This window comes from Nuphar pumila, chromosome 2, assembly GCF_984573655.1.
Source record: "Nuphar pumila chromosome 2, dmNupPumi1.hap1.1, whole genome shotgun sequence".
Lineage (NCBI taxonomy): Eukaryota > Viridiplantae > Streptophyta > Magnoliopsida > Nymphaeales > Nymphaeaceae > Nuphar > Nuphar pumila.
Window position 1 is genome coordinate 130,848,435 of NC_143250.1, and position 14,854 is coordinate 130,863,288.

The following is a 14,854-nucleotide window of genomic DNA, read 5'->3' on the forward strand; positions in this document are numbered from 1 at the left end:
TAGCTAGGATTTTCAAAAGATATCATTCATTGTAGCATCCCAAAAATTTAGAGACTTAAAATTTCACTAAAAATTTTTTAATTGCTTTTGAAATACAGCGGGAGTTGTTTTCAAAATAGATCTATGCTCAGACCCATTACAGGTAAAAATGAAAACTACAACAATCATTTCAAAAATATTTTCATTTCATTGAATATCAGAGTTTGTACAAGCTAAAAACTCAAAGACTCAGATAAAGTTTAAATTAACCTAATCTATACCATAATTACAATTGAGTCCTCGTGTACTATAGCATCTGTCAGTTCAACTATGTGAACCTAAAAAAATTTAATAAAAACAAGTGACACAACTCAATGTCATCGTATAACTAGCAAACCTCTCTCGGATCTCTAGTGTATACGAAAATATCTACAAAAATATATCACAACTCTCGTAATTGATATTTCAGTATACATCTATAAAACATATTTGTTTTATGCATTTTTCCACAATCATAATTGAACTATGCATTCATTTATACATATTCACATTTTATTTCACATAGCAATCTCTTTAGCTGAATTAAATCTAACTGCTTGCAATTAATTGAATAATTATAAGTAATTGCTTACATCTCACAATCTCTTATGTGTTAAGTATATAATCCAAATAATTTAATCTAAATAATCATAAAAAAAATGCTTGCATCTCACATTTCTTTTATGATTATAACAATCAATTTAAGCAATTAATAAAACAGATAATTAAGTATCTACATGCCTATCCTATATATATAAACTAAATTATTATCTTTTGAATTAACCTTTAAGTGTTCGGATTACCTGGTATTGAGAATTACGCTCACATAGACTATAAGAAATTCTATGAGGTTAGTGTTGATGTCGGTTCTCATTTGACTATCTTGCTCATCTACAATTTTTCCTTGAGACAAGCTCTAAATGCATTAGTGCAATTTTTTTTATCTTTCTGAGAACAATTTCTTAATGCATGCCATTTAAAATAATGCAGCATGCTTAAAAATTTATAATAGTTGCACTTTATGGGTCAATAGCCATAAAACTTTTCATGTTATGCAATATGCATTAATATTTTTAAGAATAACTATATATGTAATACCAATGGCATGAATTTTATGATTGAAGTATAGATTTACTTTATCACACATTTATGCATCTCGAATCATTTAAACATAAATGAGCAACATTTGTATCAACATAATCCAATGTATCATAACATGCTTTTCCAATAATTAAATTATGAATGGATCTCCGAACAGTTCCAAAATCCTATGATAGCATTCATGGCTCAACCAAAATCTTATATACCTATGTTAAACCTAGCATACATATTATATACAAGTCTCATACTATTATTTAATTGAATTAAGGCTCTAAACTCATAATCCCTATAAATAAGAATGTCAAACCTCAGGTCCTACTCATTTATTTCACATCCTCCAAAGTATATCAAATTAAATCTTAAAATAATTTAAATAAATTCATATAAATCATTCTGAAATTTATTTTTCCTATTTTGAGATTTTCTCAAATATCAGACAACACCTGCCCTATTTCAAAAGGTCATAACAACAAGGTATCTGAAAATTTAGACATTTTTTATCCTATTTCAGATCGTAGTATTCAAAAATTATTTTAAAAAATTTGATAGTACCTGCTCTATTTTAGAGTGTCAATGTCTTCGAATTTTACTAGAATTTGGGTAGTACCTACCCTATATTAATTTGAAAAATCTAAAGAGCATTATGAAAACTTTGATAGAACCTCTTAAACTGAGATTTTAACATAATCATCGTATTTTAGTCCATAAAAGAAATCCTAAGGGTTAAAGAGAGAGTTAGGAGGTCCTATAGATCCATACGATAGACTAGATGAGTTCTATGGGTACATATCTTTTTTATTTTTGAAGGTGAAAAATTAGGTAGCGCTTCCGCAATGATATGGCGATTTTGGTAGTGCTTTCATTGTAGGGTCTTAAAACTGCCGCCGAATTGGGTAGAACCTCTGTTGGCTAAGCTACAAAAGACGGATTTGTTTGTGCATGACTCACCCAAACAAACGAAGACCATCAATAGGTAAAGGCAAGGGTCGCAAAGGTTTCTAACAGAACAAATTGAAAAAACAATAGGGCCTGGGATACTTAAACAAGAGAGAGAAAGAGAGGTTGGGGAGGAGAGAAAAACTCTGAAGAGAGAGAGGGGAGGGGTGATTTTTCTGAGGAGAGAGATAAAGAGAGAGACACCAAGGGGTATTTATAGGCCCAGAGGTGGGCTGGGTGTCCTATTCTGAACACCCACACTCCCCTCAAACACCATGTTTTGTACCCTTGGTTTTGTAAAACCATTTGCAAAAACCATCATTATTACTTCCTTTATTTATTTATTTATTTATTTATTTATTTATTTTATTTTATTTATTTTATAATTCCCATTTATTTTTATTTTTTTATCTTTAGTTAGTTTCATAAATAACCATTTTAATTAATATTTTATTGACTTTGGTAATTTTACTATTTTACCCTATTATAATTTAATTATTTCTCATAATATACCCTTGGGTCATAAAATTACCATTTTCCCTTAGATAATTTAATTATTTTTCCAAAATATGCCCTTGGTTATGAAATTATAATTTTGCCCCTAAACAATTTAAATATTTTCCAAGAATGTCCCTAAAATATGGGTTTAAATAAATATCCAAATTCGCTAAAAATATTCAGATCCATTAAAAGATTGAATATGGGTTTAGATCAGTATCCATATTCAAATTTTATTTGTATAGAGCTTCTAGACTTTGGATCATATCCAAATCCAGTTCGAAATTCACAAGATAATATCTTTGATTTATAATATAAAAAAACCATATATTATATTCTTACCCTTTTAAAAAAATCATCCTTAAAATTTGATCATACCAAATCATCAAACCAAAGAACTGCTAAAATATAGTTCAACATCCTTCTACTGCTCACTCTGATCAAATAATTCAACCTCAAAGATCAATACTTACGAGAAGAGGAACCTGTCATTTTGAGTAAATAATATTCTCATTTTCTCAAGTCATGTCTTTGCTTAGATATTTCTTTCTCTACTTGATATTTCTTTTCAACAATTTTAGGAGTCCATGCAGCTCCTCACTTCAGTATATATTGTGCATCTACAATCTATAGATCACTGGACTCAATTAAAACACGTAACTTCCATATAACTATGCAAGGGACCATGCTATGGGTGTTATTCCAAAATAAATACCAATCATGCACTAATAACATATCTCAAATCATTATCAAAATGGAACAACCCATACTAAATATGAATTAGGTGCTAACTCTGCATCCCAAATGTTTTAAAACAGGGTGCTAACCATAGTGACAAATGTTAAAAACAACAAAATATCATTTTTCAAAAACTCACAAGAATTTGAAAATTTTTCATAAATCTTGCATTTTTCGGTAAAATCTTGGTAATAAAAAATAAACTAAAAAATATATAAAATATTTTTTATAAGAAAATTAATAAAAATTATATAAAAACACATGGATTTTTCAAGATAAATAACCATTTAAAACATAAATATCATGTCTAAATCATGGTATTTATGTTTTCTCATAAATCTCATGATATTTTGAAAATCTCATGAGAAATTGTTGTTTTAAACTTTCAGACAATTTCTTGCGAAATTATCACGTGATTTTCATAAATCTCGTGATATTTGTCACTATGGTGCTGACCCCACAGCCCAAAAAAAATATAAACAGGTGCTCTTCAGCATCCCAAATATTTTCAAATAGGTGTGACTCTGCATCTCAAATATTTTCAAAATCAGTGTAACTCTGCATCCCAATAATTTCAACCAGTTGCAACTCCGCATCCCAAATGTTTTCAAACAAGTGCAACTCCGCATCTCAAATCTTTTTAAAATAGGTGTGACTCTGCATCCCAATAATTTCAAACATGTGTGACTCTGCATCCCAAATATTTTCAAAACAAGTGTGACTCCATATCCTACTTATTTTCAAAACAGGTATGACTATGCATCCCAATTATTTCAAAACAGGTGCAACTCTACATCCCAATTATTTTCACATAGTACAATCACATATTGGCAATCATATTTGGTTCATATCTCAAAATTTAGGATTCATATATATCAAAAGATTAGACCTATATATTCACATGGGTATTTGTATGTCTGAGTTATATATTTACTAATAGTATGACTGCATTGTACTAAAATCAAACCAAACAAGAGCAGTGGAATTGGCGATTGTCTCAGTACCCTGTACCCAGTCACCCTTATTTGAAATTGTCCATTGTGGTTATGGCTATTATGGGGCTGAATTCTCCTTGTCATCTGTTTCTATCAATTTGTTGCCTTCTTGCGACACTGGTTAATTATATGGTTCTTCTCTCTGCGGTAAAAGTCATTTAAAATATAAATATTATACTTAAATCATGGTATTTATGTTTTTCTCTTAAATCTCATGATATTTTGAAAATTTAATGGAAAATTATCATTTTAAACTTTCAGGCAATTCTCACGATATTATCGCGAGTGGTGTAAATTTTATGGAATGGATTTTTAAAACAATATTTTCAATAAAAACAGAGTGAAAGCCAGACACCAAATACTAAAAACCGGCTCACATGAGTGGTGGAGTCTGGATTGATCTCAGGGAACATGAGAAAAACTTTTTATTCCACAGAAACTAATCTACTCTTTATTGCCTTGAAAAATAAAAGAATTAATTAATCTAATCAAATGAGAGTACGGTCCTCTGCAGAGGGCTTAAACAAATAAAAATAATTAAGTGGCCTTATTATAAATCCAATGAATTAAATAAATAAAATAAGTCCTAAGCTAAAAAGAAAAGAAAAGGGTCTTCAGTGCTTTGAGCTTCTAGTCCCTTCTGATGTTATATATGTTCATCTTGCTTATTTGATTTATTAAAGGGCTCCTTGAGTGGCTTGAAGGGCCTTTTGAAATAACCTTTGGGGACCTCAGAGGGATCTTCTGAGGCACTTTTGAGGGCTCACTACACGATCAACCGCTTTCTTGTAAAACAAAAATACAAAACGAGCAGAACCATGAAAAGAACATACTAAAATCATATAATTCAAGCAAGAAAAATCAAGAAACTACTCTAACAAGCTTTAACAAACCACTAACATGTAACTAACCTATAACAACCTAATAACTAACATGTAACAAACTAAAGTATTAAATGACAAAATAGCGAAACTAACTAACTAACTAAATAACAATAAAGAAACTAACTAATGATTCTATTTTAAGAAAAAACGTGAATTCAAGCTAGTGAAAAAAAAACATGAACTATACTGAACTTAATCTAACTATTCAATTAAACGACTTTTAACTAATAAATGAATTAAATAGAACACACATAAACTTAACTCATTTACTAACTTAAAACAACTAAACTCGACTACTTATTAAAATGAGAAAAACGTAAATAGCAGCACAATTGAATCAAACTAAGTTGCAAAACAAATTCTAATTAACTAACTACTTAAAATAAACATCAAAAAAATCTGATCTAAACTAATTAACAAGATTGAAAACAATTCTAATCAACTAACGCAGAACTAATATGTCAACTCGTTAACTATGACAGATGTAAACACACTATAACCACTAAAAAAACAAAAGAACTCTAATCTTCTAAAAAAAAGGATAATTAATTAATTTGCAACATATTTAATTCTATAACTGTAAAGATCTGTAGGCTTAAAAATTGACCAGCATCAACCACACTGATATTCGTGATTCTGCCAACAGCGTCTAGCCAAAATGTTGCACGCGATTAGATTATCAGCAGTTCTTGAATCTGATTGAACGTTGTGAACGCCCCAAATTTTTCAAAATCTTTTAAATATTCCCTTCTTGCCCCTAAATTCATTTTTTAGCAAAATGAGTCATTTTTAAATCTAAATTTCAGTTCATTTCTCAAGTTTTACTGAAATTTAATTCATTCTATATGTTGAAATTGATTTCGGATCAGGATCCATTATCCAGATCCAAATCTGAGTCTCATTGTCCAATTTTTAAATTAAAATTACAGAAAATACCAAAAATAGTTTTTAAATAACTCGGACAGTCCATCCGACATCCGTTTGGATCCATCACGTATATTTCTCAATTCGAGCTTCAAAAACTCGAACATTTTCTCAAAACTCGGATCCAAACTCAGTCTTTTGAAGAAATTCTCTCAAAATGGACTGAAATTCTCAAGAAAATACTTTTGAAAATATTCTTTTTAGAAAAATACAAAAAAAATAGGGTTTAGTCTTTGTTTTCTCAGATTTTCATTCCAAAAATACAAAAAAAAAATAAAAATTCAAGAAAAGAGCAAAAAAAACCAAAAATAATGAAAGAAAATTACCAAAAAATAGAAATGGTTTTTAAGAGAAACCCGTTTTTGAAAAAGACCTTTTAAAGAGGCTCCTTTTAGAAAAAAAATACTTTATTTTTGTGTAAGAGTCGAGTTAGGGTTTTGAAAACCCTAACTCTCGCCTTCTCCTTCTCTTCCCATCCAGAAGAACTACATGGCCGATCCCATGTGCGCCCTCCTTCCACCGAACCTTCCAGAGGCTTCACCCAAGCCACCCATCACTAACGGACCTCCCTCAACCCTCAATCTGCAACTGGATCCTTCCTTCTCCCTCCTTAAAGGAACACGCATCACCTCCTTGAGGGATCATCCAGCTTCACCCTCTCACCTTCTCCATTACGATCCATACTTCACCCCATCATGCTCTTCTCCTTCTTCTCCAGTTTCCCTCCTCTCCTTCTAGTGCTCCCCTGGGAAGCTATTGAAGACCGATCGCCTCCTTCTAGATTCCGGCAGCTCTTTGAATTGGACTCCATCTCTTTAACTTCAGAGGAGACATCAACGCTCGATTAAATAAAGGTAAGTGAAATCACCCGATTTTCTTCTTATCACATTGCTTTGCTTCAGTTTTGTTTTTCTTCATTCCTTTCCATCTTTCCTTTTTTTTTTTTTTTTGCATCTATGGTGGGATCGACCTGCATATAGCAGTATCGATCTACCTAATGCTATAGCAAACAGAACGATTGTGTTCTGACATCTTCTTCATCTTCTTTCTTCTTCTTCTTTTTTATTATTTATCATTTTTTTTCTTCGCTATTTATATTATCCTGTATTTCATCTGGATTATGGCTTACATTTGAGTTTATTCCTCCTTTTCAACTTTACTCCCCTTTCAAATTTTAAACCCTTTGTTTGTAATTTAATCTTCACTTTGATTTTGCTCTCTCGTTTACATCTTGATCTCTATCGTGGTGTGTGATTTCTTATCTTCATTGTTTTCTTTTTTTTTATTATCCGCCCTATCTAATCGTTTGTTTTTCCCAATTTTAATATTTGATTCTCAGTTTTGGGGCAGCATCATAGGATTTTGTTTACTGCATGACCATCCATATTTGATTTCATTTTTTTTTTGTCTGTGTATTGATCTTTTTCATGATTTCCCCATTTTCGTTTTGGGATCTTTTCAATTTCTATCGCCCATTAGCATTTGGACTTCCAATTTGTATTACTATTTCCTATTCTCAATGTCTGGATCCTTGTAAAATTTTAGGAGAATTCTGCAATTTGCTCGTTATGTATATGTTTGAACCTTCAGACATACCAGATTACAAGTAATATTCGATGCACTATTCTGCATCCTCAAGATTTCGGTAGCTTGGTTCCCTTGCTTATCCAGCACTTACGTTTTGGCTATGAATTGTTGGCTTGAATTAATGTGGGTCCTCATTTTGATCAGTTGTAAAGCATCTGCTAATTTATTTCTTTTACTTCCTGTAGCATAAAGCTTATTGTGACTTGCTATGAATAGAGTTACCGTAATATTGGGTAGATATTCATCATAAAAATCCTTATCGCCCCTGCATAAGTTTGATGCCATCTTCCTATGTAATTATGGTATGTTCTGAAGCTCGGCACACACTTCCCACCCTTCATCTACTCATCTTTCAGGAGGATATGAAAGGGGACGGCAGGTCCACATGTAGCAGTCCCATAAGCCAAAATCCTGTAGGTCGTCTTCTGAATACATGCAAAAAAAAAAAAGAATCAGTAAAGATTCATTGCTTGGCATATATATATATATCTGTTTCGTTAATCGTGGTTTAAGTCCATCGATTTTTTTTTTTGCTCGGATCATTCTGTCAAATACAGGGATTTATTCATTTGGTCATCATATAGATCACAGGGATCCAGCATCTGTATGCCATGATCTCATAGATCCAGTTTCAATAGGATACCTCTGCATCCCATTTGCTTGTTCTTTCTCCATTACATATTTTCATCATCGTTGTGGCCATATCACCACCATTGCATATTTTCAATCTCTGAATTTTTTTTTATATATATATCTGTTTATTTAGTAACATATGGTAATGTCACCCTCATCCATATCGTGTAAGTATTCCAGCATTTTGGCTTATTAGCTTTCTATTTACAATAGAAACTGTTACCTCACCTCTGTTTCATGAAGCCCAACACTCAGGTAAGTCTGAAGAGGAAATCATCATTGGCCTTCGGATTGGGAGATATCTAAAATCAAGATGCTCAAGATTTATTCGTACCCTCTCTCAACTCTTAGCCTTGAAACAATGTGGTACAGACCAGAGGAATAACTTGAAGACCATATGCTGATTACAAAAAAATCTTCCGTATAAAGGAAGCTCAAAAGACATGATGGGTTGTTGCACATACAGGATGCAAGGTGGTGTGTCTTCTGTACCGATGGGAGGCAAATGCAATTATCGGTGGCCCCATGGACAACTTTAAAGATTTTTGCTTGATTTATTAGTTTTTCTTTTTATTTATTCAGCACCATCTGCTATGCTTCATAACACCTCACTATCATGCATTGGGATTCAGTCGATTTTTCCTCTTATTTAGTTCACCTTCACAGCTCCCCTGCTGGAACCAGGTAAGCACTAAATGTTGCAATTTTCACTGCATTTTTCTGCATCTCCACTGTTAGCTGTAGTTAAATTGCATTAGGTCCATTATATCATCTAGCGTCAATGCATTTAATTTTCTGTACTGATTGTGCAAAATCATCTTATGTTGCATTATCACCTTAGCACATCGGTGCTGAAAATCATTGATGGACGTTGTCAGATCTCCTGACCGTTATCATCAGATTTGGTTTGCAGAAGCTAACCTGTGGCTGATAGATTACTTGCCCATCCACCTCAATGCTCTCATCTCCATTAGGTGTTTTTCCATCAAATCACACAGTGGGATCTCACTGTTTTGAACTCTCATTGTCTTGCACCTACTGTATATCTGATGTTTTGGTCCATTATCTCCGCTTACCTGTGCATTCACTCACTGCTATATTCCCTTCTCACTATCATTAGCAGCTACTGCCATTTCCAACACTTTATCACCCGTAGCCAATCACAACCACATGTATATCCCTTTTCATCTCATATCACTTTCTTTACTTGATACAGCCACAACAATACACTGCATATTACTCCATCCCAATATCACCATATCAATTCCTCTATCTAAGGGTTTTACACCAATAACAATACCCTAAATTTGTTAAAAAGCCTTCTTAATAACAAAAGAGCTCAGCCAACTACTGTACCTATGCCAGCACCCCTCATCAGCCACCTCCATAGCTCATTTTTACTGTAAATACATTAACATGACATTGCTATACATGTACCACCATTTCCCCAGGATCTTGTCATTTCCAACACTCTCATTCACCTACACTCAGCACATGTCATATGTGATATATATATATATGTATATATATATATATGTACGTATATATGTATATATATATATATATATATGCATATATAGGCATACATATGTGTATATAAATATGTAATGTCATTCTCCATTTTTTCAATCATTTAGCACCTTATCATTAACATCTACATGATATAGGCCATTTCTCTTCCATTTTCACACTAATCAAATGTTTTGCCGGGAATATGTGGAAAATACCATTATTTGGAGTTGTAAATTTAATTTCATGTATTGTAATAGTTAGATATTAATGAGAATTTACATTTCCTGTTTTAGATAGAATGAATGAGCATTATAAACATCATGGATTGCCTGTTTTCATGCATTCTTGCCTTTATTTCTCAAATTCTCACAATGGTGAAACACGAATGGCACGTGCATCATTCCGTAAGAGGTAATTAGTCCTAAGTTGATGATTTACATCAATGGCCATAGTCAGGATGTAAACAAGACTTAGGATTTTTATCTTTTACGAAATAACATTGGATCCACACTGGATCCGTTTCAAAATTCATCATATTTTTCTTAAATATTTCTTCTTTTATCAGAATTTAACTTAAAATTAATTCAAAATATATACCAATGGTCATAGTCAGGGTATATTGAGAGTTAATTTTATTTTAAATTCTATAAAAGCACCAAATGTGTTTCATTCTTCACCTGAATTTAAATATAGATTATTATATAATATATTCAATTACCATAGTCAAGGATGTATTATATCTTCAATCTTATTTTAATTCATTTAAAGAATGGAATAGCTTTTCAAAATCCAATTTCAAAAATTTAAATTCATTCATCATTTAGATAGAACTGCATCATATTTTCAAAAACTCCAAGTGATGTAAATATCTTCTTCAAATCTATCTTCAATCCTTATCAAATCTGATTCATTCTTTCAATTTTCAAGATTCTATTTCATTGTTAAATCTCAAAATTCAATCTAACTCTGAGATTTCAAATTCATTTTTTATTCAAATCAGATTTCAAAGTTCAATTTGACTTTGAAATTCCAAATTCATTTATATTCAAATACTCCAAATCAAATCCAAAGTTCAATTTAACTTTGAGATTCTCTTCCTCTTCTACATTTCAAAATTCAAACTTCAAATTCAAGGTCTAAATCGACTTTGAAATTCATTTATTCAAGATTCAATTCCTGAATTTTAAATCCAATCTGGGTTTTCAAAAACCAGATCCATTTTCAAAAGTCTCATTTGGACTTTCAAAAACCCAAAATTTCCTTTAGGATCCAGGACCCAATTTCACTTTGGATCTCAGACTTCAGATCCAAATCCTTCTTAAGATCCAGAACCCAATTCTACATTTGGATCTCAGACTTCATATCCAAAATTTCCTTTAGGATCCAGGACCCAATTTCACTTTGGATCTCAGACTTCAGATCCAAATCCATCTTAAGATCCAGAACCCAATTCTACGTTTGGGTCTCAGACTTCAGATCTAAATCCATCTTAGGATCCAAAACCCAATTTTATCTCGGATCTCAGATCTTAAATTCATCTTTAGATCCAATTCCATTCTCAATTCTAGATTTCAAATCCAATTCCACTTTCAGATCTCATCCAAAACTCCCCAAATCCATTTCTATTCTTAAATACCATTTGATTATCTCAGATCCATTCCAAACTTAAAAATCCGAATTCAATTCCATCTCAAGTATTCATTTCCTTTCCTAAATTCAAATTCAAATTCAAAGTCCATTTTTTGACTTTGAAACTTTATTTTCTTTCATTTCAAAGCTTCAAGTGATCCTTTCCCACTTATCCTTCCAAACCTGATTTGCTTCAAAAACTTAGAACTCCTTTGATCTATTTCAAAGTTCTAAGTTGGATTAAATCATTTCTTCACTTCCTTATCAAATTCATCTCAGAATAACTTGGAGATTTTCAAAATGTCTTTCAAAAAGAGCATACATTATTGCATTGCACAAGCATGATTCTTTGTACATTTAGATCTTTTAGGATAAATTCTTAGATTATATTTAGGCAAAGCAAAAGGCATAGATTCGATCATTGGTTCGATTACCCCTGGTAAAGGCGCCAGGAACGGTCGAACCTCGTACCGACGAGCGAATCTCGTCTCTCCATTTTTCCCGCAATATTTTCAAAACCGGAGGCGAGTTAAATTTCTAAATTCTTTTCAAATCAAGGTCAAGTGAAAACCCGCAAAAGAGTTCCTCTTCTCTCTTTCTTTCCTTCTTTTCTCTTTTCTCTTTCTTTTCTTTCTTTTATTCTTCTCCTTTCAAAAAAGAGGATAATAGAGGTTAGAAAAGGGAAAGAGAAGGAAGAGAGAGAAACCACAAGAGAATAGGAAAAATTTTGCGATGATCATAGTTTTGGCGATCGTGATGGGACCCGTCTTCGTCCGATCGAATTTGTGCCTTTGCTTTGCTTTTATATATAATCTAAGTCTTTATTCTTCTATGTCAGCTACATTTTTCCATGCAAACCTTAGGAGCCTAGATTCTGTCCTAAAGCTGACATCATTTGCATATAGGATCTAAGTATGGTTTGGTAGGACCATATTGAGGAGATTATCCATGTTCACATTAGACTTAGGTCTTAAATACAACTCTCCTCAATTTTAGGGATTGAATGCAAAACAATGTATGCAAGTGTATGCTTCTTTTTATTTAAATCTATCTCTTTAGGACTTGCATTAGAGCCTTCTGGTTTTATTTGCATGTTGATCATATTTTGAAAACATCCCTACCTTTATTGTCCCGGTCTTCACGTTGCTGGGTTGTCTCACTGAACCATAGTTCGGGAGAGAGCCTCACAACTGGACCTCTTATTTGGGTTCGCGCCCCCCTACCACGTACCTAAGGGCCATAGTCCGAGGTATATCGGTAGGTGCTCAAGGATGTTGGGAAGCCTTTACCTTAGAACCAGAGTAAATACTTTATATGCCACGTAGTTCGAGTTTCGGCTTGAGTATATCGGCGTATCTTGATTGAAATCAGATGATATAAATCTTAGAGTTAGGATTAAGGTCCTATCAGCCATTTCAAATATTGCATATAGAGTCAGCTTTAGGGAGTATTGTTTGTATATCCTTGCTTGTATATATGTGATTGTGTGACACTTTATATATATCCTTCTTATATTTTCCAAAACCCTGGGTATATGTTTCAAAATGTCCTCTTTATTTTTAAAACCCAGGTGTATTTTTCTTTATCCTTTTCTTCTTCTTCTTCTAAAAATTCTTCCAAATTCTTCTGATCCTGCCTGCAAGTTCTTCAAAAGTTTAAATCCTTACCATTTATTCTCAAAATTCCATTTTTCCTTTTATTTTTTCTGTTTTTATATTCTTGTTTATATTTTCATAAAAATCTCTTTCCATCAAGAGATATCCTTTTCAAAAATAATATTTTCTTTTCATATTTTCAGTTGGTTACTCTCCCTCGTAGAGTAAACAACGCAAGTGTCACAAATTTGGTGGCGACTCAATCCCTAGTAATAGGATACAATTAAATTTTTAACCTAAATCCTTCCTCTTTGTCAAAATATCTCCAAAAAGTTTCTTTGGTCTAAAAACCTCTATTTTTCCTCCACAGAGAGTTCTGATATTTCAAAAATGGTCACTACAAGAGGGGGAAAAGAAACAGTTCCTCAACTCAGCGACAGTGAGGCGGAAGAGATAAGCTCTCCTAAATCAGTCAGGGGACAGAGTCAAAGCAAGAAGGATGACATCGACCCCGCTATGTATGACATGTTCCAAAAGATGATGGCAAGGATGATGTCAGAGCAAGCTGATGCTAGTCTGAAAGAGACTGTTCCTAAAAGCAAGCTGAGGAAGAAGCCTGTAAAGAAGCAAGTCAGAATCATCAGAAAGAAGGTGCAGCCAGACACTGCTTCTGAGGAATCAGAGTCAGTCGAGGAAGAGTCAGAAGAGGAAGAGCAGATTGTCTACAAGCAGAATCCTATGAGACAGTCTGTAAAGATAGTTGCGGAAGAGCCCGAATCTGTCAACAAGCCCAAGTCTGGGGCTCCAGCAGAGGACCTGATGAGTAAACAGATGAAGGAGATGAATCGAGCGATTAAGGACATTCAAGCCAAGGGTAAGGGCAAGCAGACCTACATTGGCGAAGATTTTTATGATGGTCTAGATGGGGACGATAATCTAGAGAATCTTCCTCGCAAGTTTCTCAAATTTAATGGGACTGACAACCCTAAAGCCCACTTGGCCACATTTTATGCAGAATGCAGTCATTTCAGGAAAGATAACAGGGCTCTGTTCATCTGTTTTCCCCGCAGTTTGGAGGGTGTAGCATCCAGGTGGTATGCCGATCATGTGAATCCTATCGAACTACGAGAGTTCGATAAGGTAGTAAATCTGTTCATCGAGCGCTTCTTATTCAACACTGAAGCCTCACCTACATTAAATCATCTTTACAACCTGAAGCAAGGAGAGAATGAAAGGGCAGGTGATTTCATTCACAGGTGGAGAAGCACCTGCAATAAAATGAAGGTACCCATTCCTGAGGAGCACGCATTGCAGGTGATCCTCAATAATTTCTCTCAGCCCATAAGAAGCCTCATCGCCACTTCCCCGGCGAAATCCTTCATCAAGTTGATTGAGCGAGCCAAATGGCTCGAAGCAGGAATAGAAAGCAGACTGTACGAGGGCACACCTCTAGTCAAGAATATCCAAGACCAGAAAAAGAAGGCGCAGTTCGCTCATTCAGTTGAGGCCTCCTGCAATAATCTTGGCAGTAGCAGCAAAGGAAACAAGAACAACAGTGACAATGGTCCGAGAGTAGATCAGAGCAAGGGGCAGAAGGAGAGAGTGTATAAGAACAATGACAAGCCGCTTCCAATTGGCATCCAGCATAAAGGGGATCTTCAAGAGAAGCCCAAGTACATCAAGTGGGAGAAAGATCGAGTCTTCACTCCTTTAGATCAAACCATGGAAGTAATTCTGGATTACCTGTTAAAGCATGGGATGATCAAACTCCCTAAAATAGCGGATCCTCCCGTAATCTTGGGAA